The sequence below is a fragment of the Choloepus didactylus genome, chromosome 6, assembly GCF_015220235.1.
Source record: "Choloepus didactylus isolate mChoDid1 chromosome 6, mChoDid1.pri, whole genome shotgun sequence".
Taxonomy (NCBI): domain Eukaryota; kingdom Metazoa; phylum Chordata; class Mammalia; order Pilosa; family Megalonychidae; genus Choloepus; species Choloepus didactylus.
In genome coordinates this window covers 117,345,472-117,370,332 of record NC_051312.1, presented here as the reverse complement: position 1 = coordinate 117,370,332, position 24,861 = coordinate 117,345,472, and the positions used below count along the sequence as shown (strand labels likewise).

General features: G+C 35.1%; 1 pseudogene; it reads left to right on the top strand.

The window, feature by feature from the left end:
* The first annotated feature begins 758 nt into the window (after window positions 1-758).
* Window positions 759-23,492, top strand: LOC119537273 (annotated as a pseudogene).
* Window positions 23,493-24,861: the final 1,369 nt, after the last annotated feature.

The window sequence follows — 24,861 nt, the reverse complement described above, 5'->3', positions numbered from 1 at the left end:
TTACTTTATTTTCCTTTTTTCTTTTTTTAATATAATATTTGAATATACTAAAGAATATATATATATACACACACACACGCACATACATAAAGCACAATTATACTAATCATCACCCACTATCCAAATCAGTTCCTGTATCATTACCAACAACTCTTCCCTACCTATGTGTTCCATACATCCCCCATTGCCTGCCTCCCCCACCATAAGTAATGACTATTCTGAAATTTGTGTTGAACATTGCATCACTTTTATTCTTTATATTTTTATTATATACATACATATGCCTCAATAATAAACTGTTCAGTTTTGCTTGCTTTGGAGTTTCATAAAATATATCATACTATATGAAGTCTGCAGAAACTTGCTTTTTTTCACTCACTATTTTGCTTCTAAGATTCATCTCTGTTGTTACATCTAGCTGTAGTTTATTGCGCAAATAAACCACAATTTATTTAATTCTTCTCCTGTCAATGGGCTTTCAGGGCTTATTTTCCACCTTCATACTACTATGAAAAGTGATGCTTTGAACATTTTTGTACATGGCTTCTTGAACATGTGCTAGAATTTCCTTCAGGTATATACTTATATTGAGAATTGCTGGAATGAAGTATATGTGACTGTTCAAGTTTGCAAGACAATGCCAAATGTTTTTAAGAAAGCAACCATTTTATTTCCTTTGGTGAACCAGAATTGAGAAGTCAAAAGTAATCTAATTCACATTACTTACATTGTTTTCAATTCAGTTGTATATCCGAGAGATGAGATATCTTGTTAAAGAGCAAATCCCAGTCAAGAGATCATCTTACCAATCACAACTGAGTGTTCCTGATGACAGTATGTGGTCTACAAAGGATACTTATTGGGTAAGGTCTATGAAAGATATTTCTATAAACTAAAAGTCTAAACTCTGATAATTGCAAAAATACAGAATGTTAAAATTAGAATGGTCCTGAAGATTTCATAATTTCCAAGAGCTACTTTATTCTGAGAAAATAACATGGTAACAGTATTTTTTTACCCCTTCTGCTGATGTGGAGAACAATTCAATAAGGGATGAACTAAATGTGCCTCACTAGTTGTTTCTAGGCCTCCCCCCACCCCTCCCCACAATTTTTCCTTCTCAAGATTCTAGGCTGGCCTATACTTACATTGCAAAAAATACAAAAGAAATCTCAGTTTGGTGTAATTAATTGCTAATAGAGTATTTTATCAATATATTTTTCATATAGTTAATTATCTACATATGGTTATATCTTTTCTAGGAATCTCGATACATCAGCTACATACTGGAAATTTTGACTAAAGAAGAATCCATGCATTTCAAGAAAGCTTTCATCTGACTTAATGAATTTTCTGATTCCAATTGTAATCCAAATTCTTAAATTGCCCACACTACTCAGATTCTGACAAAAAAAATATATGAGTGAAAAAGTCACCAGAAAATAAACCTACTGTGTAAGAAACTATTGATAATGAGCTTGCAAGCAGAGATTACTCCCTCAAGTGCTATGTGTCTATACTTCTGAATTATCAAATCATTGATCTTTTGTTTGAAATTTAGGTCATTAAATTTCATACGCCCATCATTGGAAAAGGTAATAGGTTAAATAAATGAAAACTAACCCAATCTGCAAACTCATGCTTATTGAGCACATATTAATGTGCAAATAATTTCCTGAACCAGACACTATGGGAGCAAGTAGAAAAGAACACAGCCTGACCCTGCACAGGGGATGAAATTTATAAAGTGATAAATAATGAATTCCATAGCATAGAACATTGAATGCTAAATGAAAAAATCTAATGCTTTTGGGAAGGGAGCAAACTCTTAAGCAACTTACTTCTGTCTGCATTATAAATATAAATGAAAGAGTCCAAGACTTCTTTCACTCTGTAGTTTCTTGTTTTGAATAAATAGTTGCTGATATTAAAGCTATTTAACTGAAGTCAGATGTAGATTTTTAATTCGTAGACACTTTTTTGTTTCACACCTTTAACACATAGTAACTATTAAATTAACATTAATTTGATAAAATACCATAGGTATTTTAAATAATTATTAATGAAAACAAATATAAATACATTAAACCACCGTTGTGTCCAATAACTAGTTCCCAGAATAAAGTGGCAAAACTCAATCAGTGTATGTAAACATTGCTTATATAATTACCAAGATGTTTAGACAGCAGAGGATAGTTTCTCTTATAATATCTTCACTATGGCCTTGTTCAAGATATTTTATTATAAATTATGTCCTCTAACATAGTTTTTTAGATGACAATTTAAAGTCAAGCAGATTTTGAGAATGGGGCTTTTTCACTTGAGTAGATAATGGATTTTTCTTAAAATAGTTTGGTGTATTTCCACTCAGCATCAGGGCAATGATTAAACTTTATCCTAGACTTGAAATTCATTTTTATATATTGACATGACTAATTTATTCTGAATTTCTTACTTATATTTATGAGCAAAATAGAAATGGTAAACTAAAAGATTAAAAAAAATCTCCCTTCCTGTTCTTACAAAGTTGGCTCATATTATTCCAGGGAAATCATTAAGCCAAAGAAGAAGTAGTCACTCATTCATAACATACAAATACCAGTGTAGAGATACTAAATCATGGAGGATCATGATAATACTACTTTACATTTGAAAGGTCTTTGGACTTGGTAAAACGGGTTTTACAGATTAGCTCACTCACTTCTCCAGTATCAGATAAGGAATCTGATGCCCACTGAGTGATGACTTCCCCAATATTTCATGATTAATAACTTGCCATTGTCCTCTCACAGGTGGACTTATCTTAATATGAGTTCTTCCAATCTTTTTTATATGCAATATATGTTTTACTTAGTTATAACTATAGTTAGTATACCTAAAGGCTACATAAAAATTTATATTCTACTTTAAAATTTTATTATAACATATTTTTGCGTTAGCATTTAGTTGGTTCTTTTTAGATTTTTATTCTGATAACATATACACAACCTAAAATTTCCTGTTTTAACCACTTTCAAATATACAATTCAGTGGAGTTAATTTCATTTACAATGTTGTACTACTATCACCACCATCCATTACCAAAATTTTCCATTGCCCCAAACAGAAACTCTGTACCAATTAATCATTAACTCCCCATTCCCTACCCCCATCCCTGCCACTGGTAAACTGTATTCTAGTTTCTGGTTCTATGAATATGCATATTCTAATTATTTCATGTAAGTGAGACCGTTTGGTTTTAAAATTATTATCCTAAATATCTGTCTAATATTTTATTGAAAAATGTGAGTAATTTATTCATTCATTCAAAAATATTTATTAAGCCTTAATTATGTGCCAGGCACAAGGCAATAAGGCTTTAGTTCTGAACTAGGCATATTTGTTTATGTCAGAACTTTATTTTTAAATATTGTTTTCTAATATGTAATTAATATGGGAAAAAATGTATGCAATGCTCATAATAACTAGTTTTTTCTTAAGTAATAAGTGAGGCATTGTTTATGACCCTTGATATATAAATTGCTTTTCAAATAGGTTTTAAATATTTGCATAGCCATTGCATATATAATAAATCCCCAAATTCTTTCCAGCATTTTACACGTGTTCATGCACATTCAGTTTGTGTTTGATTTTGCTAATTTGATGTGATAAATGATATTTTATTATTAATTCAACTTATAATATTTTATAACTAATGAAAATACTTTATTTTTTTATTATTTATAAATAATTTTTTTTCTTGTGTGTGTGAAATTTCTCTTCATGTCTTAACCCTTCTGGGTTTTGAAGTGTAACATTTAAAAGAGAGAGACATAACACCATTTATTGAGAATCTTAATTTTCTCTATATTTCACCACCTTTATCATATATTAAAATGCACATATACTTGGATATAATTCTGTCTTAGTTATACATATGGTAGAAATATAGATTTAAATCACATTATATTTAAATGCATTTTAACCACTGATATGGCATATGCCCTGTTTTAGTCAGGGTTCCCTAAGGAAACAGAACTGACAGGAGATATCTATAAATATTATGAGATTTTTATAAGAATTGTGTCATGCAGCTGTGGGGATGTGCAAGTCCAAATTCCGTAAGGCAGGCTTCAAGCTAGGAATTCCGATGAAGGTCCTTGATTAATTCCCCAGGAGAGGATGGCTGGCTGAAGGAAAAATGGAAATTCTTCCTTCTGACTGCCCAAATCATCACTTCTGCTTCTAAGGCCTTCAACTGATTAGTGAGACTTCTCTCATTGTTGAAGGTACTCTCCTCAGTTGACTGTGGATGTAATCAGCCACAGATGCAATCAACTTACTGATGATTTAAGTCCATGAAATGTCCTGAAAGTAACCACCAGGTCAGTGCTTGCTTGACCAAACAACTGGACACCAAAACCTAGCCAGGTTGACATATGAACTTAACCATCACATGCCCCTTACGATTTTCTCTATTCCAAATATTATTAGCTTTTCTTGATTATTTACCACTTTACCTCTTCTAGTAAAGCTTTATAACCCCACAGTTTCAGCCTCGCCCACTCAGACGCAGCCTAGGTAAACAACCTCTGAGGATGGTTAAGTCACCAAATAGCACCATCTGCTGGGCAGGTGGGAAAGTGCAGGGGAATTACAGGGCTTTTCAGAGCCTCCCCAAACTTTATCTCAGGCCCATTGGAGCTGGTCTACACCCTCTGCACAGGAACTGGGCCCTGTTTTGGCTGAGAAACATGGTGAACCCAATGGTCAAAGCAGTGCCCTAATACAAACCTTGGTATTGCTGAACATAGAAAATCAGATCATCCCTGGATTGGCTGTTGGCTGGGGAAGTGGTACCTCTCAGTCCCACAGCCCAAGACCTTTCCATGCAGAAGCCTGGGAATCACCTTCACATTGTGCCTATAGGCAGGGTCTCACTGAAGGTGCACAGTGTCCAATTCCTACACCCAGAGTGGGTGGAGCATGGCAGACTTGACTGGATTGTTGCCTGGTTGGGGCCCAGCCCAACATGGGCTGCAGTTGGGGAAGGGCACGAAGTGGGGAAGAGTTGGACCGAGAGCACCATCTGCTGGGAAGATAGGGAAAATGCACTTTGGAAAACTGCTTTTCTGACCTTCAATACAAACCCAAGCAACTACAAAATCTTAGATGAGTGACTGAAATCAACTTTCAAAATAGCCTTATCAAGATAATCAAATGCCAGGGATGCAACAACAACAAAAAAAATCATGCAAGAAGACCAAGCCAAATGACCAAATTAAAAAGCTGGAGGAGACACAGAATTTGGAACAACTAATAAAAGATGTTCATACAAAGAAGGAAATAATCCAAGTGTCCATCAACAGATGAGTGGATAAACAAAATGTTGTATACACATATGATGGGATATTATGCAGCAGTAAGAAGGAATGAAGTCCTGAAGTATATGACAACATGGATGAACCTTAAAGACATAATGCTGAGTGAAATAAGTCAGATAAAAAAGGATAGATATTGTAAATTTCATTAATATGAACCACCATGAAAATGTAAACTCAGAGTCTTAAAATATAGAATATAGAGGTCCTAGAGATAGACAGAAGCTAAAGAAGGAGAAGCAGTTACCTAATATGTAGAGAATTGTTCATGAGGATGAACTTAAATTTTTGGGAATAGATAGAGGTGATGGTAGCTCATTATTGGGACTATTAAGTAATAGTGCCTACTGAAGGTGAATATGATTGAGGGGGTTGTCTAAAGTCATGTATCTCACCAATTAAAACTACAAGTAAGTTCCTGCATGAACTACTTCAAATGTATGACACTTGTACACAGAGTTAATAGTAGAGTGGTATATGGGGAAAATTACCTATTGCATACTATGGACTATATTTAATAGCAATACCTTTCTACTACCACACCAGTACTATGGGTAAATAGTTGGGGTAGGGGAGGGGATAAGGGATATGGGGTGTTTTGGGTTTTCTTTTATGTGTGGCTGTGGATATCTGTTATTTTTCTGTAATGGTTAAGCTAAGCCTATTTATAAACACACCTAAGAGTCACCCTCAGAGAACTCTTTTGTTGCTCAGATGTGGCCTCTTTCTCTCTAAGTCAAACTCTGCAAATAAACTCATTACCCTTTCCCCTATGTGGGACATGTCTTTCAGGGATGTTAGTTACCCTGGTAATGTGGGACATGACTCCCAGGGATGAGCCTGACCCTGGCATCATGGGATTGACAATGCCTTCCTGACCAAAAGGGGGAAAAGGAATGTAACAAAATAAGGTTTCAGCTAAGAGAGTTCAAATAGAGCTGACAGGTCATTCTAGATGTTACTGTTATGCAAGCTTCAGCCAGATATTATAAATTGCCACAGTATGTCATGCCCCAACCAACAGTATTCCTGCAAACCCTAAAGAAAACCCAGGAATCTAAGACTCTATAAAAGTTTTACTTATTAAGTTTATTTTCCTATGCCAGGTGAGTCCTGAATCATTATATAGATATTTCTTTTTAATTTCTAGTGTATTAGAACAGCCAGAAGGAAATACCTGAAATTGTGGAACTGTAACTGATAGTATAATTTTAAATTTGCTCTATAACTACATGTTAAACTGTATTTTGAAATTTATCAGTTTTTTATATGTATGTTATATTTCACAATAAAAAAACATTTAAAAAAATTTCAAGGACAGACTTCCAATTCTGAGTAGGAAGCAGTAGCTCATGATATTTCAACATCTGTGAGGAAAACAGTCAGTAAAAATGAATAAAAAAAATAATACGCTATATTGATGCTGAAGCAATGAAGAGTAGAAGGATCAAAATTCCTGCAAGGGAGGGAAAATCACAGAGAAGTGAGCTGATGTTCTATAGTTGCTTTATACTGGGAGGTTTTGATGATTTTAGGCACAGGGCAAGAGACTGAGAATCTAGGTTTGACTGGAAAGAAGAACACTGCAAGATGGAGAGAAACAGTTGCTATTTCAGTTTCTCACGGGGCTGGAGACACAACAGTGAGAACTGAAGAGCTACTAAAACACAGCTGGCTTTTGCCTAAAAGCTTTTTCTGAATTTTGAAACTGCATGTGGAAGGAGGAAATACAATATGTTTTCCTCTGGAGAGTTACAGTATATATTGGCAAATTAAATGCTATGAGAAATCTCTCAGAAATGAAATCCATTTAACTTTGCTGTCCTGGAATTTTCTAAGCTTATTTGTTTAAGGGATTCTTTATTCATAACAAAAACAATCCACCAAACACAGTTTGGGAAACAGTGAACCAGAATATTATTCAGTACATCATGTTAAACTCAATACAAGTGTTGACTGACAATAGAATGTCTGAATATAACCTCTAAATTAAACTGATCTATTAAGTTCTACATCAATTTATTGTAAACACTAGTGGAAAAACAGATAGATTCTCAAAAGAAATGCATACTTTATTAAATGAGAATCTCATATGTTTTGACAACACAACAGGTACATTTATGTATGCTGTGTAATGAAGAATATTGACTAATATCAAAGAAAAGAAATAAAATTTGATGCTTTTCCCACACAATGTCAACTAATGTTCCATAGATTTATATAAATGAATTTCTTGGAGAATACACAGAGGGAACAAGTTACTAAGAATTACATATTGTCTCAAAATACAGTATGTTAAAATATTGGAAAATGGTATTGACATACATTAATTTCGCCAGTTCTAATAAAAATTATGCATGGGTGTACGACAGATATGAAGCAAAAATCTAATGGCAACAAAATAGATAGGAAAATAATGGGAAAAAGCTGAATTTAACTAATTTAAATAGAACCAAGTAATGCACCAAAACAGACTTTGGAAATACAAGAACAGCATCCAAAAATAAAGTGCATTATATACTAGCAACAAACAATTCAAAAATGAAATTAAGAAAATACTGAGAAATAAATTTAATGAGAGAAGTGAGAGACCTGTATATGGAAATCTACAAAAACATGGCTGAGAGACATTAAACAAGATCTAAATAAATAAAAAAAGCCTTCTGTGTTCATACCTTGGAAGATATAATGTTAAAATGGCAATTCTCCCCAAACTGATCTATAGATTTGACCCATTCTTATCAAAATACCAGCTGGCTTTTTTGTAGAAATTGACAAGCTGATCCCAAAATGTGGATGTAAATCCAAAGGACCTATATTAGTCAAAACAATATAGAAAAGAAAAAGTTGGAAGACATCACACTACTGGTCTCAGGATAGACATTTAGTCCAATGGAATATAATACAAAATGCAGAAATTAACATTTATATTTACAGTCAATTTTCAACAAAGTTGCCAAGACATTTCGAGGGAGAAATGATAGTCTTTTCAATAAATGACGTGGATAACCATATGTGGAAAACCCAAACAAAAAAACAACTTAGATCCTTACCTCACACCATACACAAAAATTAACTCATAATTGATCACGGACACAAAAGTAAGAGCTAAAATTATGAAACTTATAGAAGAAAACATAGGAGAAAATCTTTGTGATCTTGGGGTAAGCAAAGATTTCTTAGACATGACTATAAAAGCATGATCCATAAAAGCAAACAATTGATAAATTGGATTTTATTAAAATTAAAACATTTTGTTCTTTAAAAGACACATTAATAAAATGAAAAGACACGCCCAAATTGGTATAATATATTTGCAAAATGTATGTCTCATAAAGGATTTGTATCCAGAATATATAAAGAACTCTTGCAACTTAACAAGACAAAAAATATTAAATCAATTTTTAAGTGTGTGAAATATTTAAATAGACATTTTACAAAGAAGATAGATGAATGACTAATAATTTCATCATTAGTCATTAGGGAAATGTAAATTAAACCATGAGATAGAACTTCATATCCACCAGAATGCTTATATTCAAAAACTAAGAACATCAACTGTAACCCTATGGGTAGTATAAAATGGTACAGCTACTTTTGAGAACAGTTTATAGTTTCTTTAAAAAGTGAACATAAATTTACTATAAGATTTAGCAATTTTACTCCTAGGTATTGGTGCAAGAGAAATGGAAACATATATCCCCAAAAGACTAATCTGCCAAAATTTTTAGCTCCAAACTGGAAACACCCATATATTTATTCACTAGTGAATGGAATATGGCATATCCATACTATGACATGCTACTCAGCAATGAAAAGGAACAAACTGCTGGTACATGCTGTCACATGCATGAACCTCAAAAATAATTATGCTAAGTGAAAGAACCAGATGAAAAAAGACTATATACTTTGTGTGATTCCATTTATATGGCATTTCTAGATAAAGTATATTGATAGATATGGAAAGCAAGTCAGTGGTTGCCTAAGGGTAGAAATAGTAATTGACTGCAAATAGGCATAAGGGAACTTTTTGGAGTAATGAGATGCTCTGAAACTGCACCGTGGTGCTGATTGAACAACTCTGTAAATTTACTAAAAATCATTGAACTCTAAGTTGGCAGTGGGGTCAATTTTGTGGTATGTAAATTATACCTGAATAAAGATGTTAAAACAAGAATAACAAAATGAACTTTGGAAGTCAGGTATATGTTTAGAGTAAAAACCATCGCAAATGTAAAGCATGAATCACACAAATGGATGATTCAATATTTCTGTAACTTTGGGCTAATCATTTCAACTCTTGGGAGCTCAGAGATTACCTGGTAAAAACCTTTATTTTATCAATAAAGAAACTAAAAATTATTCTTGCATAGGTTTGATTCTGAGCTTTCTATTCTACCCTGTTGTTCTAGTTTGCTAATGCTGCTGTAATGCAAAACACCAGAAATGGATTGGCTTTTATAAAAGGGGGTTTATTTGGTTACACAGTTACAGTCTTAAGGCCATAAAGTGTCCAAGGTAACACGTCAACAATCGGGTACCTTCACTGGAAGATGGCCAATGGCGTCTGGAAAACCTCTGTTAGCTGGAAAGGCATGTGGCTGGTATCTGCTCCAAGTTCTGGTTTCAAAATGGCTTTTTCCCAGGATGTTCCTCTCTAGGCTTCAGTTTCTCAAAAATGTCACTCTTAGTTGCTTTTCGGGTGTTTGTCCTCTCTTAGCTTCTCCGAAGCCAAAAGTCTGCTTTCAACGACTGTCTTCAAACTGTTTCTCATCTGCAGCTACTCTCTCATCTGTGCTTTCTTCAAAGTGTCCCTCTTGGCTGTAGCTCCTCTTCAGAATGTCACTCTCAGCTGCACTCAGTTCCTTCTGTTTGTCAGCTCATTTATATGGCTCCAGTAATTTAATTTAGACCCACCCTTGTGGGTGAGGTAACACCTTCATGGAAATTATCCAATCAGAATCATCACCCACAGTTGGGTGGGGCACATCTCCACTGAAACACTCAAAGAATTACAATCTAAACAACACTGATATGTCTGCCCACACAAGATTACATCAAGGATAATGGTGTTTTGGGGGACATAATACATTCAAACCAGCACACCTGTGTTCAATTTCTCCATACTTGTGCTATATTAATACCATAGCTTCTAAATGAATCCTGAGAGCTTTAGAGCTAGCTCAAGTCACAGAAAATTGCACATAACAAGATACACCTAAAATAATTAAAAGCAACTTCAACAATATACTTCTAAAGAATATATACAAGATAAATCTATATTAAGAATAAAAAAGAATGACTATCGCTAGTTTCAGGAAAATTTTAAGCTTGAATGGGGGAAGCAGGGGAAAGGCATGGAGAGGAAGCAGATGGAGTAACTGTTCATGTCTAGTTCTACTGGATAGTGGATTCATGGTATTCATTATGTTAATAAATAAGCAAGCAAATGAATGAATACATAAATAAAAAGAAACCAACTTTCTTCTCTGAAAGATATTAAGATGTATAAGATACTATGGAGGTCATAATTTTGTAAAGGAAATAGCATACACAAATTATCATGAATACTTATTAATATTTAAGTACAAAAAGCAATATAGAATTTAGAGTTTACAAAGCACTTTCACATATATTATCTCATATGGTTCCCCAAGTAATGCTATAAGGTAGGCAAAATATGTACTATAATGCCATATTTCTTGATAAACAGTCAGAATTCTGACAGGTTAAGTGATTTATTCAAGGTAGCACAATCAAAAACTAAGGAAACTTGAATCATACCCTAACTTTAGGTTTTCAGGTTCTTTCTACTGTAGCTGCCATCTCTAAAAATACAGATGTTTAAAGAGACACCTGTTACATGAGAACCAAAAAAGATAAGTGTTACAATGAAATTCATATATCATTTTATGCCTCCTTGCATATAATGTTTTCTTTGGTTCCTGCTTTATAGATTTGGATAAGCTGAACTTATTGAAAAATGTTTGGAATTGATTTTATTTGCAAAGTGTTTTTCTTTGCCTTGTTAAGTCTAAACTTAGCCCTGGATAGAGTTACTAATCAACTGGTTGATGGACTTCCTTTTGGTTGGCTTTATTATTATTATTATTTTTAAATATAAAACACGACTTGTTTATAGGAATATTTAGGGCAATTTTTTCCCAGGACATTTGAACTAGTTTAGGGTAGATATTTTTTATCCGCTGTTGTTGTGAATATGCACTTCAGAAGGATGTAGAGCCTTTAAAACAAGTGAAAGATTTTAATTGCAGTCTCCTGGGTCACTAGCAGTCAGTGGGTTGTGAACAGAGGGGTTACTGGAGGTGCTATGGCTTCCTCGCTAAGTTTATAATTACTGTTAATTTATGGAATTTTTCCTGTAAACTCTTCAATTGTTCAGAATATCACTGGCTGCATTCATAAACCCTAGGATAGGGTTGGGGGTAAGTGACAAAAATAGATGTTTTCTTGGCCATTTATGATTGGGAGACATTTCTTTGGTACCAAAGCAATTCAGTAACAGATCTGGATGTGGAGTTCACTTGTGTTAAATTCTTTAATAACACAGTAGCTTCAGACCAGATTTAACTTAAAAAAGAAGATCAAATTTCCCTAAATCTTAACAACAATTTTAAACACTGGATATATGCAATATTTTTTTCTATTCATTTATGGATATAAGTGTGGTTTTCTGCTTTTCTCCTCTGGAAAAGAATTGAAATACAGCTATATTTATATCCTTCCTTTCCTATGTTCTATAAAAACACTAAGCTAGTTTTAATGGCATATTACATACCATAAATCACTGGGATATTTTGCTTTTCTACTGTTGTAAGCTTAGTGGTTACTTTATAAATGTTTATTTAGAAACAATCAAATTATTCTGGAAAGTGCAAGTGACTTTTAAGTCCATTTCCTAGCCTAACCTCATTTAAAATTAAGGCTGAGAGGTTAAGAGATATGCTCAAAGCACATAGCTAGTTAGTGACAGAGTTAGGACTATAACCCAGATCACAAGACCCTATCCTGTGCTCATTCCACTCTTCCATAATTCAGATTCAGCATAAAACTTTAACAACAAATACAATATAGCCAAAGTCGTTTTACCCTGCTCCCTCAGTGTTGATAGATGGTCACTTAAGTAAAAAGAAAATGATTGGGGGACTCAATAAAAATATGCATAGATTTTCAACATTTTATTTTAAATCAAATCCATAAATGGTCATTTTCCAACAATCTTTTGATGTAGGCTCTTGGTAGCTTCTGTTGGTATGGGCCCATTGATCAGGTTACCTGTGGTTTTTCTTGCATAAGCCGCACCTATAGTATAGCATTTACTCTTTCCAGTTTCAAATTCTTTAGGTTGTATGACTGTTGAATGTGAGTGCTAAATCTTTCTAGATTTTTATCGCCCCCTCCCCCACTCCTTTTTCTTTAAAATTTTTCTCAGCTCTGCCCATTTAAGCAAGTTTTCTTTCTCCTGTCTTCCTTTCCTTCCTTTTCTTTTATTTCCTTTCCTTTCCTTCTTTCAACTGACTATATGGAATCTTTTCAAAACCTTCAATTTAGTTCATAGAAACAACAGCTCTCTTTGTTTTCCTGCTCCTATTTCATCTATTTACATACTAGTTAATTAAATGACAGAATAACAATAATAAATGCAACTGTCATAAACAGGCTTGGGAAACGTAACGCACACATGGTAAACATGACTTAGCCGTTGGGAGCGTTATCCGAACTGCAAGCCCTCAGCATGGGTGGGAACCAGGAGGATGTTTACAGAGGGAATCGAGGGTCCATCAGGGAGCTTTTACAGAACATTATAATTACAACACCTAAATAATCATTAGAATAGCCTCCTTAAATTTTTATGATGGTAAGAAATCATGTTTTTGCAAAGGTTAAAGAAGAAAAATAAATCTGTTACTCCAAGATTATATCCTTATTAATAATTTGATACAGTTTCTTCTAGTCTTTTCGAAGTCATATATATTTTTATTTACAGAATTGGGATTATATTGAACATATCTATTACTCTTTGTATTTTGAATCAGCTAATGATTTACACAATGAATATTTCCAATATTAAATAGCCTTTCAAAATGTATATTTTTAATATCACAGGAATTCATCTTATGAACACACTAAAATTATTCAGCTGATTGGATATTATTGTAAGTTTAATTATAAGTTTTTCCCTCCCCTTTGGAAGGAGAAGTAAGATAACAGAGTGAATAAAAACATGGACTTTATAGTCAAGATTGACTAATTATAGTGCATAGCATGTAGCATGCATCTAAAAGTTTTAGTGATCAGTATCTGGCAGTGCAAATCCTCGTCCTCATCCTTCCTTATGTACTGTACTTGTCCATCTTTTTTTTTTGTTTGTTTTCAAAGTGAATTTACAATAGTTTTATCTAGTTTCCCAACCATATTACTTTGGGCTGTGAATAGATTTGCATCATTCTTATTAAGTGAACTTATTTGACAAGAAATAATACACCATCAGATGTATTACATTGTGTTTTATCATCAAGGAACATGTTTTATCTTTTCATCTTTTTAGGTTTTGTTCATATTCCTCCATTTATTTCTGTAGTTTCTTGATATAAGATTATGTATATTTCTCCTTGAGTTTATTTCTAGGCTTTTATTGTGGTTATTTTAAAGAGAAACCTTTTTATTACTGTTACATTCTGATTTGCTAGTTATAAGCAGTTGAACTCTGTTCTTAGTTTGAAGAGTTTATTAGTTAATTGTTTGGATTTTTAAGGTCTAGTTAATACAATTGGTCATTTCAATTGATTGTGGCCTAATAAAAAATCCAGGAATAGAAGAAAGAAATGTCCAAACCAAGCAAGTCTTGACAAAGACACCCCTGCCTGAACTGAGTCCATTTTTTCCCCAGATAATTGAAAGATTATCTATCTTTTCTTAGCCTCCTTGTTTCTTAGCCATATTGAACCTGATTATTGATAGACCATGACAAGTGATCTCAACACTGTCAGACTAATGTTCACTCTTTTATAACCAATATTTTCTAAAACCCCCTTAAGTCCTGAAATGTAAACCATACATACATTATTATAAATTTTTAAAAAATCCATTTAGGTTAAAAATACCTATTTCAGTATTTAGGCAGAGCTGCTGAACAAGACATAATGAATTAGTCAAATTCTTGTATCTACTTATAAAATGTAAGAAAATAAAAAAATCAGAAGTCAAGCTAAACAAGTAGCTCAGGGAAGTGGATACAGGAAAGGCAAGAATAAAAACTATGGCTAATACTTGGCCAGATTTATCTGTACATAAGAGACACATAAAAAAAAATAATAGGCAGAGACTAATTACGTATTTTCAAAGTGGAAAAATCACAGAAGTCTGTTAGTCTTGTAAATGAGCTTGGTCTTATTTATAAGTGTGGTGATCAAATAATTCTTTTATGACATGGGATAAGGTAGTGATAAAATATCACAGAAAATATATCTCCCATCTGAATATCTACTTGGATTTCTACAGTGATTTCAGTCTCGAGAACTTCAAAAAAAAAGATCTTGAATTACCCTGGATATATTCTGTTCACTTTTCCAGATGCCTTCTCCTATCTTTTCCACCTGCGTTGTGCCCTGAGAAACAGACTACTACAAACTGCATTAAATGGGCATCCTGGGCTGCTGACTTCTGGCTGGGTTGGCCAATGGGGAGCACTAATAAAAGATCAGAGGGGTAAGGAGGGTGACATCAGGTATATATTCTATCTTCTCGCTCACTGTGGGTCTCCATAGGCTGGTAACCTCCCTCCATGGAAGGTCATGGCTCCTGTCAGAAAGCCCTCTCCTCATAATATGTTCTGTCTTCAGGTTCTTACACCAATCCCTACCCTTCCTGCCTCAGGCCTTGGGTACAAGTTACAAGTTCCTAGGTATTGCTCCAATCCTTCTGGATTTCCTGCATCTTGTCCACTCCCTTTAAATTCACCTCAACTCACCCAATTTGAGGGTGCCATTTGTTTCTCGCTGGGGCACTAATTAATATAGTAACTGGCATTCAAAGTGGCTCCATGAAACAAAACCTCAAAATGGGATCCTGGGAGTGGGTTGCTCAGATATTTAAGGAGCAGAGGAAAAATCTTCCTGACTAAGGGAAATAAGGCACAAGTAATGCATGGCATGTAGTGATATTGTAATTATTTCAGTTGTCTTTGGTGTTTATGGTTAAATTCTATAATAATTCTCATCACTTTATTGAGATTGATTTTATTCCTTGCATCTTAAGAAGAGCCTCATTAGCTTTGCAAAAATTAAATATTAATTAAATATTAAATATTTAATTAATATTTAAATTAAATTAAATATTAATTTAAATATTCAATTAAATTAAATATTAAAAATGGAAATAGTATGATCTGAAAGATACATATCATGCCATCCCATTTCCATTTCTTTTTTTAATCATCATTTTATTGAGATATATTCACATACCACGCAGTCATACAAAACAAATTGTACTTTCGATTGTTTACAGTACCATTACATAGTTGTACATTCATCACCTAAATCAATCCCTGACACCTTCATTAGCAGACACACAAAAATAACAAGAATAATAATTAGAGTGAAAAAGAGCAATTGAAGTAAAAAAGAACACTGGGTACCTTTGTCTGTTTGTTTGCTTCCCCTACTTTTCTACATATCCATCCATAAACTAGACAAAGTGGAGTTTGGTCCTTATGGGATTCCCAATCCCACTGTCACCCCTCATAAGCTACATTTTTATACAACTGTCTTCGAGATTCATGGGTTCTGGGTTGTAGTTTAATAGTTTCAGGTATCCACCACCAGCTACCCCAATTCTTTAGAACCTAAAAAAGGTTGTCTAAAGTGTGCGTAAGAGTGCCCACCAGAGTGATCTCTCGGCTCGTTTTGGAATCTCTCTGCCACTGAAGCTTATTTCATTTCCTTTCACATCCCCCTTTTGGTCAAGAAGATGTTCTCCATCCCACGATGCCGGGTCTACATTCCTCCCCGGGAGTCATATTCCACGTTGCCAGGGAGATTCACTTCCCTGGGTGTCTGATCCCACGTAGGGGGGAGGGCAGTGATTTCACCTTTCAAGTTGGCTTAGCCAGAGAGAGAGGGCCACATCTGAGCAACAAAGAGGCATTCAGGAGGAGACTCTTAGGCACAAATACAGGGAGGCCTAGCCTCTCCTTTGCAGCAACCGTCTTCCCAAGGGTAAAACTTATGGTAGAGGGCTCAACCCATCAAACCACCAGTCCCCTATGTCTGTGGTCATGTTAGCAACCATGGAGGTAGGGTAGGCGAATACCCCTGCATTCTCCACAGGCTCCTCAAGGGGGCACTACATCTTCTTTTTTTTTTTTTTCCTTGTTTGTCTTTTTTCTTTTTTTTTTTTTTTAACTTTCCCTTCTTTTTTAAATCAACTGTATGAAAAAAAAAGTTAAAAAGAAAACAAACATACAATAAAAGAACATTTCAAAGAGACCATAACAAGGGAGTAAGAAAAAGACAACTAACCTAAGATAACTGCTTAACTTCCAACATGTTCCTACTTTACCCCAAGAAAGTTACATAATATAGCAACATTTCAGTGAACTTGTTCCTACTACATCCATCAGAAATTAACAGACCATAGTCATTTCTGGGCATCCCCAGAACGTTAAATAGCTTATCTGTTCTTCTTGGATTATTGTTCCCCCTTCCTTAATTGCTCTCTACTGCTAGTTCCCCTACATTCTACATTATAAACCATTTGTTTTACATTTTTCAAAGTTCACATTAGTGGTAGCATATAATATTTCTCTTTTTGTGCCTGGCTTATTTCGCTCAGCATTATGTCTTCAAGGTTCATCCATGTTGTCATATGTTTCACCAGATCGTTCCTTCTTACTGCCGCGTAGTATTCCATCGTGTGTATATACCACATTTTATTTATCCACTCATCTGTTGAAGGACATTTGGGTTGTTTCCATCTCTTGGCAATTGTGAATAATGCTGCTATGAACATTGGCGTGCAGATATCTGTTCGTGTCACTGCTTTCCGATCTTCCGGGTATATACCGAGAAGTGCAATCGCTGGATCGAATGGTAGCTCTATATCTAGTTTTCTAAGGAACTGCCAGACTGACTTCCAGAGTGGCTGAACCATTATACAGTCCCACCAACAGTGAATAAGAGTTCCAATTTCTCCACATCCCCTCCAGCATTTGTAGTTTCCTGTTTGTTTAATGGCAGCCATTCTAACCGGTGTTAGATGGTATCTCATTGTGGTCTTAATTTGCATCTCTCTAATAGCTAGTGAAGCTGAACATTTTTTCATGTGTTTCTTGGCCATTTGTATTTCCTCTTCAGAGAACTGTCTTTTCATATCTTTTGCCCATTTTATAATTGGGCTGTCTGTACTATTGTCATTGAGTTGTAGGATTTCTTTGTATATGCAAGATATCAGTCTTTTGTCAGATACATGGTTTCCAAAAATTTTTTCCCATTGAGTTGGCTGCCTCTTTACCTTTTTGAGAAATTCCTTTGAGGTGCAGAAACTTCTAAGCTTGAGGAGTTCCCATTTATCTATTTTCTCTTTTGTTGCTTGTGCTTTGGGTGTAAAGTCTAGGAAGTGGCCTCCTAATACAAGGTCTTGAAGATGTTTTCCTACATTATCTTCTAGGAGTTTTATGGTACTTTCTTTTATATTGAGATCTTTGGTCCATTTTGAGTTAATTTTTGTGTAGGGGGTGAGGTAGGGGTCCTCTTTCATTCTTTTGGATATGGATATCCAACTCTCCCAGCCCCATTTGTTGAAAAGACCATTATGGCTCAGTTCGGTGACTTTGGGGGCCTTATCAAAGATCAGTCGGCCATAGATCTGAGGGTCTATCTCTGAATTCTCAATTTGATTCCATTGATCTATATGTCTATCTTTGTGCCAGTACCATGCTGTTTTGGCAACTGTGGCTTTATAATAAGCTTCAAAGTCAGGGAGTGTAAGTCCTCCCACTTCGTTTTTCTTTTTTAGAGTGTCTTTAGCAATTCGAGGCATCTTCCCTTTCCAAATAAATTTGATAACTAGCTTTTCCAAGTCTGCAAAGTAGGTTGTTGGAATTTTGATTGGGATTGCATTGAATCTGTAGATGAGTTTGGGTAGAATTGACATCTTAATGACATTTAGCCTTCCTATCCATGAACATGGATTATTTTTCCATCTTTTAAGGTCCCCTTCTATTTCTTTTAGTAGAGTTATGTAGTTTTCTTTGTATAGGTCTTTTACATCTTTGGTTAAGTTTATTCCTAGGTACTTGATTTTTTTAGTTGCTATTGAAAATGGTATCTTTTTCTTGAGTGTCTCTTCAGTTTGTTCATTTCTAGCATATAGAAACATTACTGACTTATGTGCATTAATCTTGTATCCCGCTACTTTGCTAAATTTGTTTATTAGCTCTAGTAGGTGTATCGTTATTAGCTCTAGTAGGTGTATCGTTCCATTTCCATTTTTAATATTTAATTTTTCATTGTGTGAATGAAAACATAATAGCATTAAATAGTAAACAAAATCTTTTAAAACAATTTCCTTAGAGAGCCATCTTACATCAATGTGTAAGGATAAGACATTTAAACTTTTCTTCATTTTCATGGCACAGTCTAAGAGGCCACCCTTAATCATATTAATAGCACAGAAAACAGGATTCACCAATCTGTGGAGCCTTCCACTAAGATTCTTAGCAGCCAAATATGGTTAAAGAATAATGTGCTGAATTTTTTAAATACTTAGTGCTATTTTTTAAGTTGGCTTATAAATCTACATGGCTAAATATTGCTGGTGCTCCATCTGTTCTAATGTAAAGTCATTAGAAAAATAATTTTATTTTCTGTAAAGTAATTTTAAGGGTTTCAAGCACCTAATTTTTGACAGCTCCTTTGTATCCATTATCAGTAATTTTGAAAACAGCATTTCCTCAACAAGTTCTTCCTTCCTTAAAAAATTAACATATGTGAGTAGTAAAGCTTTATTATTGCACAGAATACTTTCATCCTGTTGCATTTAAAATTCATTTGACTGTAGTTCACTTTCAGTTGCTTTTTGATAACTTTATCAAATCATTAGTTCTTCTTGAATTGTTTTCATCATTGTTCAATGACATAGAAAAATTATTTAATAAAATAAAATAAAATAAAATAATTTAATTAAATCAATGCACCAATAACCCTCAAAAACCTGGAATGATCAATTTTTCTACAGCATCACATGGCTTACTATGTTTTCCAACCACCTGAGCTATTACGAGGTAGGACTTCTATCTATGGTATTTGATTACTAAAATCCAGTAGTGCCATTTTACTTTCATGATAAAGTGCTTTGAGGCACAAATGTTTTTAATTTAGATGAGGTCCATTTATCTCTTTTTTCTTTTGTTGCTTGTACTTTGGGTATAAAGTCTAAGAAACCATGGCTTTACACAAGGTTCTGAAGATGCTTCGCTACGTTTTCTTCTAGGAATTTGATGGTTCTGGCTCTTATGTTTAGGTGTATGATCAATTTTTTTTAAATTCAGTTTTATGGAGATATATTCACATACCATACAGTCATCTATGGTGTAAAATCAGCTGTTCACAGTACCATCTTATAGTTGTGCATTCATCACCCCAATCTATTTTTGAACATTTTCCTTACACCAGAAAGAATCAGAATCAGAATAAAAAAGAAAAAGAAAAAAAGAACACCCAAATCACCCACCCCCATCCCACCCTATTTTTCATTTAGGTTTTGTCCCCATTTTTCTACTCATCTATCCATACACTGGATAACGGGAGTGTGATATGATCAATTTTTGAGTTGATGTTTGTATAAGGTGTGAGGTAGGGGTTCTCCTTCTTTCTTTGGAAATGCAGATCCAGCTTTCCCAGCACCACAATAGACTTTATCATGAAAATGACATACAGAATGGGAGAAAATATTTGGAAACCATATATCCAATAAAGGTTTAATATCCAGGATATATAATATTAATATAGTATATAATATCCAGAATATTATACAGAAATCCTTCAACTTGACAAAAACACAACCCAATTAAAAAATGGACAGACTTGAATAGACATCTCAAAAGAAGATATACAAATGGCTAGAAAGTGCATGAAAAGATGCTCAACATCATTAGCCATCAAGGAAATGCAGATCAAAACCACAATGAGATACCATTTCACACCCACTAGAAAGGCTACTATTGAAAAAGCAGTAAATTACAATTGCTGGAGAGGATGTGGAGAAATAGGAACACTCATTCATTGCTGGTGGCAATGTAAAATGATGCTAGCTGCTGCGGAAGATAGTTTGCAGTTCCTCTGAAAGCTAGGTGTAAAACCACCCTATGACCAAGCAATCCCACTATGAGGTATATACCCCAAAGAATTGAAAGCAGGGACCCAAATGAGATAGTTACACAACAATGTTTGTAGCAGCATTATTCACAATTACCAAAAGATGGAAGCAACTCAAGTGTTCATCAACCAATGATTGGATAAACAAAATGTGGTATATACACACAGTGGAGTATCATTCAGCTATAAAAAGGAATGAAGTCCTGATACATCTGACAATATGGATGAACCTTGAAGACATCATGTTGAGTGACATAAGCCAGAAACAAAAGGATAAATATTGTATGATCTCCCTGATTTTAAATAATTAGAATAAGTAAACTCATAGAGTCAGAATCTAGAATATAGATTACCAGGGGATGGGATGGGGATAGGGAATGGGAAGCTAAGGCTTAAAATGTACTGGGTTCCTATTTGGAGTAATGAAAATCTTTTGGTGATGGATGGTGGTGATGGTAGCACAACATTGTGGACATAATTAGCACTGAAACATATATCTGAATGTGATTAAAAGGGGAAATGTTAGATTGTATGTATGGTAAATATAAAAATTTAAAGAAATTCATGGAACTGCATAGCAGAAACAGTGAACCCTAAGTTAAACCATGGAGTATAGCTAATGGTACAATTATATAAATGTTCTTTCATCAGTCATAAAAAAATGTTCCAAACCAATGCAACATATTAATTATAGGGTGGTATATGAGAATCCTGTATTTTATGCATGATTGTTCTCTAATCCCACAACTTCTCAAATAAAGAAAAAAAATACTTTGGCAATAAACTAAGAATACTTACTGTTAAAAACAAACAAATAAGCCAACAAACCAGTAGTGCCTTTCCAACTTTTGTGATGTACAAAACCACTAATACACATTTACAAAAACACCCTCTAGGAGGCAGCATCACTCCCAAGGGGAATTACTGGGCTATAGAAACATTATCACAACTTTTTCAAAACTGTTTCCAGTAGGTTTCAAATTTAAATATGCCAATAGAAAGGATTTCTAAGGTCTCTCACAATCTTGTAATTTAACTCTTAATCAGTAAACACAACACCTTCACAAATCTCTTTGAGAAAGAGTTTTCATTTCTGGGATGTCTACGAACAAACTACTCAGTTTGTAAGTCCAGAAACTCCCAGCTATGTTGTATTTGCAAATCTTCCGAATCAACTGCACTGAAAATCAGTGAAAAAAAAAGGTGGGTGAATCGTGTCTAGGAAAATCGATTCTCATAAATGGCCTTTTTTTTTTTTTTATTAAATTCAGTTTTATTGAAATACATTCACACACCATACAATCATCCATGGTATACAATCCACTGTCCACAGTATGATAATATAGTTATGCGTTCATCACCACAATCTATCTCTGAACATTTTTCTTACATCAGAAAGAACCAGAACAAGAGTAAAAAATAAAAGTGAAAAAAGAACACCCAAATCATCCCCCCATCCCACCCCATTCGTCCTTTAGTTTTTATCCCCATTTTTCTACTCATCCATATACTAGATAAAGGGGGTGGGATCCACAAGGTCTTCACAATCACACTGTCACCCCTTGTAATCTACATTATTATATAATTGTCTTCAGGAGTCCAGACTGCTGGGTTGGAGTTTGGTAGTTTCAGGTATTTACTTCCAGCTATTCCAATACATTAAAACCTAAGAGGTGTTATCTATATAGTGCGTAAGAATGTCCACCAGAGTGACCTCTCGACTCCATTTGAAATCTCTCAGCCACTGAAACTATTTCGTCTCATTTTTCATCCCCCTTTTGGTCAAGAAGATACTCTCAGTCCCACGATGCCGGGTCCACATTCATCCCCGGGAGTCATATTCTGCATTGAAATGGCCTTTCTTGACTGATTTCTACTCATAAAGAACCATTCCTGTAACAGCCGAGAAAATGGAAAGAACTGTCCAAATTGAGGCTTCAATGGTTGAGATTTAAGAGCCAAGGGTCAAGCTGACCTGACAGTGGTGGGCACGCCTGGCTACGGTGATGCTGGAGACAGTCTGAACCACACCTGCAAGAACCGAGTGGGCTGAATCGGCAGCGCATCAAAGATAGAATACAATATATAGTTATATATGCTCTATATATGCTCTATCTATGTATATCTATATCACTGCTGCTTTTATTTTATTTCTCCTTTTTGTCCTGGACGTAAGTCCTCAGATGTCACGTTGATGAAGGTGGTACACAATGAGGTAAACATTATGCCTGCCTTAGCAAAAGCTGACTCTGAAGCAGCTGAGGGCCTGAAGAAAAGGATTCTGGATGAAAATGAAGAACAAAGCATCAACATCTGTTACTCACCGGATGCAGAATCAGATGACGATAAGGACCACAAAGAGCAGACTAGACTTCTCAAGGACACCATTCTGTTTGCTCCAGTTGGATCCAATCAGTTGATCGAAGCCAAAGGCAAGGAGATCAGAGGCTGCTTCTACCCGCGGGGAGTCGAGGAGGCCGAGAACCCAGAGCGCAATGATTTCCTGAAGCAGAGGAGGATGCTCGTTACTCACAGGCGGGCTCTGCGAGAGGTGACCCTGGGCCCTCCAGCCACCCATCAGTATCGGGTCACCTCGGTTCACATCCCCCTCTTCCTCTCTTCTGTGCACCCCAAGCCAGGAGGCTGCACCCCCTCTCCTCTGTCCGTCCACTTTTTGACCTCTAACAACACGATTTGGTTTCCTACTCAGAAGCTGTTACAAGAGACTTATTGCTAACTTAATAGAATCGTGCTTCTTTTAGGTTTTTTTTTTTTTTTAAAGGTAGCTTTAGCAATCTGCACATGAAGAACGACTTTAGATTGAAGGTCTGGAGAAATATATTGGGTACTTTGTTAAGAGCATCACTGTCCATAAATGAGGAAACACTTGTTTGCCAAGAAATCTCAGCTCCCATCTGAGGGACAGCCCCGGAGGATCCCCTCCGAGCAAGATTTGCTCCTTACACAGCAAACACATGCCAGTTTCTGGCCTGTTGTTGGTATCGTCCTGGTAGGTATATGAGATCTGTATTTTGTGAACTGACATATCTGATAAAACCACATCTCTGCTTAGTCTAGAGCTTAATTAACTCAATTAAGCAATATATATCATTTATAAAAAGAATTTCCTGCATTGTAGTTCATTAAAATATTCACATTTTAATAATTTGATGGATTAGTGCAAACAGATTTAAAAAAAAAGATTCTACAGGAACCAGGGACTCACTACCTGGTTAATAGGCATTCCATTCACTATTACAGAATATTACTGTTAGAAAGTCCTTTCATATAGTGAATCCAAATCTGCAGTGCCCAGGTGGAGAAAAGAGCACAGGTGTCCAGTGGAGGAAGCAAGTTACTATGTAGTGCTTTCTAGCTCTATTTTTGTGCCTGTCTAGTACATGTCTTGTTCCACTGGCCTGATTTAGTTTCATTTTACAGAGAGTCAGAGAAATAAGTAGTTTTAACCAAACAGCATATTTCAGGCCTGAGCTCCTGTCTCCTTTTCTTTAAGAGATGTTCCAAATACTACTTCTTAGGCTTCTCTCACATGTGAAACCACAGGACTTTTTCCAAATGAATAGGTATTACTCTTTCCAAGGCAAGAGTTCAAAGCTGGAGCCTTTGAAAAGCAAACAATAAAGAATGAGTGAGTAATCACAGTGGGCCAGTGGAACTTCAATCCTACAAGGAAATTTCTGGGAAGCATCAAGCTGGTCTTTCTTTTCTCACCTTCTAAATGTCAATGTTCACCAACCCCCCCTTAAAAACCCTCAGTAACATACTCATCCATACACGTGGCTTCACTAGTCACCTATATACTGATGACACCTGAGTTGATATATCCAACTCAGATCCTTCTCTTTTGCCCAAGATCTGTTTCTCTTCTTGTAACTGGATGACTGAGGAGTATTCAGACTAAATGTGTTCAATGTCTGTCCCACTTCTACCTTGGTGAATTATTCCATCATCCATTCAGTCACCCAAGCCAAAACCTAGGAGTTCTATGTCTTCTTGAGCTCAAAACCCATATCCATTTAACTAGTAAATCCTCTCAGAAATCTTTCACAGCTTCCTTGTTTTCTCCAATTTTAATCTCAGTGCCT